This window comes from Bactrocera dorsalis, chromosome 4 (genome assembly GCF_023373825.1).
Source record: "Bactrocera dorsalis isolate Fly_Bdor chromosome 4, ASM2337382v1, whole genome shotgun sequence".
In the NCBI taxonomy this organism is placed as follows: domain Eukaryota; kingdom Metazoa; phylum Arthropoda; class Insecta; order Diptera; family Tephritidae; genus Bactrocera; species Bactrocera dorsalis.
In genome coordinates this window covers 4542391-4546144 of record NC_064306.1, presented here as the reverse complement: position 1 = coordinate 4546144, position 3754 = coordinate 4542391, and the positions used below count along the sequence as shown (strand labels likewise).

Genomic DNA, 3754 nt, shown 5'->3' with positions numbered 1-3754 from the left:
AACTTTCCAACGTCAACAACGTAGCTTGTCTATAAGATTTTTTATAAACGCACTGAGAATTGACAACTCAACTAAACAGCGAATGAAATTTTTCTATATACGCTACTTGCAGATACAAGATACCTTAGCAGGCAATGAGCACGCAAGCGAAAAACACCAAGCAACGTAGACGAATGGCATCAAAAGCGAAAAGGGCAAAGAGTGGTGAGTAAGCAGACACATGAGTATAAATGTGTGTGTATGAATGTGTGCGTATGAATGTATGTGCATATGTATCAATTTGCAGCTACAACCGGTTTAGTTATGCGCAGGGCAAGCAAGTAGTGGCATTCTGGTGAATGTATCTTTTATAGTCATATGTATATATTTATATGTATGTATGTATGTTTAAGTATCTACAGCCTACAGTAGTAGTCAATAATACACGTCAACAGTTAAAGAGCTAAGAAAAATTCAAAAGTATCTTTAATTGCATAGTATTTTCCGATATAAATATCGATTTTGAGCAAATTTTCCATTTTTGGTTTCAAAAGTGTTAAGAAAACTGGACCTACCTGGAGCAAAGAACCGAGGCTTCCACTCTCAAAGAACTTTTTACGTCTTATTAAACATGAAACGAAGTCGTAGAATATCTGAACATGCACTCAATATAATTTTCAGTTCAGCTTATAGTAATATTTTAGTACAACTCAGTATTTGCTCAACTGTACTCACATATTTGTCATTCACTGTAAGCATTATACGAGTATGAATCATGCTGTGTATGTACAGAACTAAAATTTCAAATACACACGATGATTGCATGAATATGTAAACTAATTTTACTGAGTTCAACTTTTCGGGATTTCGGGACTAAAATCGGGATTCATGGTTTTTATCAATTTTTTTATTAGAAATAATTCTATAAACCTAGTATAAGAACAGTCGTTAGTGCATTTCGGGACTAGAATCGGGATTCATAATTTTGTACATACATATGAGACAAAAAATAGGTTTTTTATAAGAAATATTTCTATAAACCTACATATGTAGTATAAAGACAGATACTGGGTAGTAAGTGCATTTCGGGACTAAATTCGGAATTCATTATTTTAACGAAATTTGCAATTATCTGGATGAATTTTCGTAATATAGTCAAGAACAAACATGTACTATATGTTACATACATATAATCTCTATTTCGGGATGCAAAACCAAAAAACAATTCAGGAAAACTATGCTTGAGATCGAATTACCATATTTACAAAATTGAGCATTATAGTTTAAAACAATTTTTTCTAACATCCATATGTATATTTCGATCCTTAACGTCTTATTCGAGTATTGTAAGGAATTTTTCAAATCAATTCTACAGAAAATATTTTCAAAAGGTTTGGTAGCTAAATTGACATAAATTTTAATGTGAACTCTAAATTTATACGCAATCCCGAAACATAAAACTAAAATCCCGAAATTTCGGGATTCACACCACAAAATTTATATGCACTAATTTTCTTGTACAGCGCTTAGAACCAGTTTTCCGTACGAATTTTCACCTCAAACCAAGGGTGATTGGATTGCCTATGCGCGGTAGGAGTTTTCTTGCTTCCAAATACTTGCACTTCACTGCCGATTCCTAAGCAGCTGCGTATAAAAGCAAAGCACGTGACTTTATTGAGTCATTGTAGGTTCGGTTTAGGGACAGTTTATATCTTTTGCAGACTGCATAAGATTTCTTTAATTTTATATCGTTAGACAAGGTTGCTTTAATTAAGTTGAAGTGGTAAGTAAGTCGACGACGAATGGTAAAAATAAGAAAACCATTGCGTATAATATTATGTTTACAGCTTTTCTTATAAAATGTTAGTTTAAACTTGGAATAGGTAGGGAAAACAAATTGTTCGCTGAAATCAGCTGAAACTAAAAAGTGCGTAGTTGACGCACTAAATTTTTAAATAATCACAGAAAAATTATGAGAAATATTGTACACATGAGATGAAAAAATATTTTTTCGTTAAAGAAATATAGATTTTTAGTTTTTTTCTACATAAAGCAATTTTCGCGGTAAAAAAAAATGTTTTGTAATAAAAATTTTTTTATAACATAAAAAAAAACAAAAATTATTTTTTTTTTACAATATACAAAATTGAAGTCAGTCAAGCTTCGAACCTTGCACCTACCGAACGGTAGATAAAGGCTCTACACTCCAAGCTATTGTGGTTATAAATATACTGCTAGCTAAACTGTAGTTTTGTTAGTGTACGGTTATACGTGTAGCAATAGCTGACCGCCCTTAAGCAAATGCTTTCAATTTTAATGTACGTAGGTTCGAGACCCAATATTATATATAAATTTTTTTCAATAATTTATTAAAATATACTTTTTTTATACGAAATTTTTTTTTTAATTTTAACAATAATAATGAAAACAAAATTATAAAATTATTTTCGTATATTTTATGAGATTTTTTTTTACATATTACATACCTTAACAGTTGTGTTGTCACATGATGAGTCTCAACATATTTTCATGTAAGCATCTGGAAAAAAAAAGGGAAATGGCATTGAGATATAAATATGTGCAAATATCTAACAAAACCAGAAAATATATGAAAGTAATACATAAAAATTTCATTGAAAGTTTGAGGTTATGTAAGAATAAGTATTTTCTCCTTCATGCAAATGAATAACAACAGTACCACGTCTATATTCCATGCATATTTAAGCACTACACACTTTTTAGTGTCCAATTTGTTATGCAATAAGCTTCAAAATATCCCCTTAACTTGATGCAAATTTTATCTGACCACGTAGAATATGAGAATTTCCTCCCCAGTTGGAAAGAAAAATTGCTAAAGTAGAGTATTTACATTTTTTAGGGGAACTACTAACACCAGGGCATTAATAAAACTAAAACTATCTCAACACTTTGTCAGCCTTTTTTTAACCGCAGATTGTTGACATGAAACAATTGTTGTTTGCTTCGCCGAGATGTGACACCAACATGATCAACATTTATTTATACCATTTCTTACTGTTTTACTTGAGACTTTGAATTTATTCATAATGTCGGGACGGCGCGAACGCCATTCCCGGCTACCAAAAATTACACGCACGAGTTATTCGCATTAGGAATAATCGCGAAGGTCAACTCAGCCGAAGTGCAATGGCCAAGCCTCGCTCCGGAGGAACCGCCTTCATGATCACGGTAACCTCTACGCCAGGTAAGTATGCTTAACGCCGCTAACAGCTAACTACTTAAGCTGCTGAACATACAAAGCGTTTGAGAACTACACGACGTAACAGCATAGCACGGAGCAATGAACGAAAATGAACAGCCAAACGAAATCAGGCATGGTTCTTCGTACGCAAACATACATATCTACATATACAGAGCTGCTATATATAAATAAAAGTGGTTGTTGCTGCTTTGCCTGTCATCAGTCAGCTACTGAGTGCCTGCTTTGTGAACATTTTGTTGTTGCTATATGCGATATAGTGCGGTTATATGGCAGTGTTATTGTAGATAAGCAGTTCGTTTTTATTAAGAAAAGAAGTCGTTATTAATTTATAAACATAAGTACATGCATATTTACAAAAGAATACGACATTTAAGAAACAGTTTTCTGGAATACTTTTGTAAAGCCTACGCGGTGATTTCGTATTAGTTTCCTTACACAGTTGATCTCGGTCAAAATATCTGGAAATGATATAGAAATTGTAACACTAAAGTTGCCAAAGCCCGAAATATAAAACTGGTTTATCGAATAAACTGC

General features: G+C 32.6%; 1 non-coding gene across 1 annotated transcript; it reads right to left on the bottom strand.

Annotated features, from left to right (window-relative positions):
• Positions 1 to 3046: 3046 nt before the first annotated feature.
• On the bottom strand, positions 3047 to 3210 carry LOC115066635 (U1 spliceosomal RNA). Its single transcript, XR_003846174.2, has one exon. It is a non-coding gene; the product is annotated as a U1 spliceosomal RNA (small nuclear RNA).
• Positions 3211 to 3754: the final 544 nt, after the last annotated feature.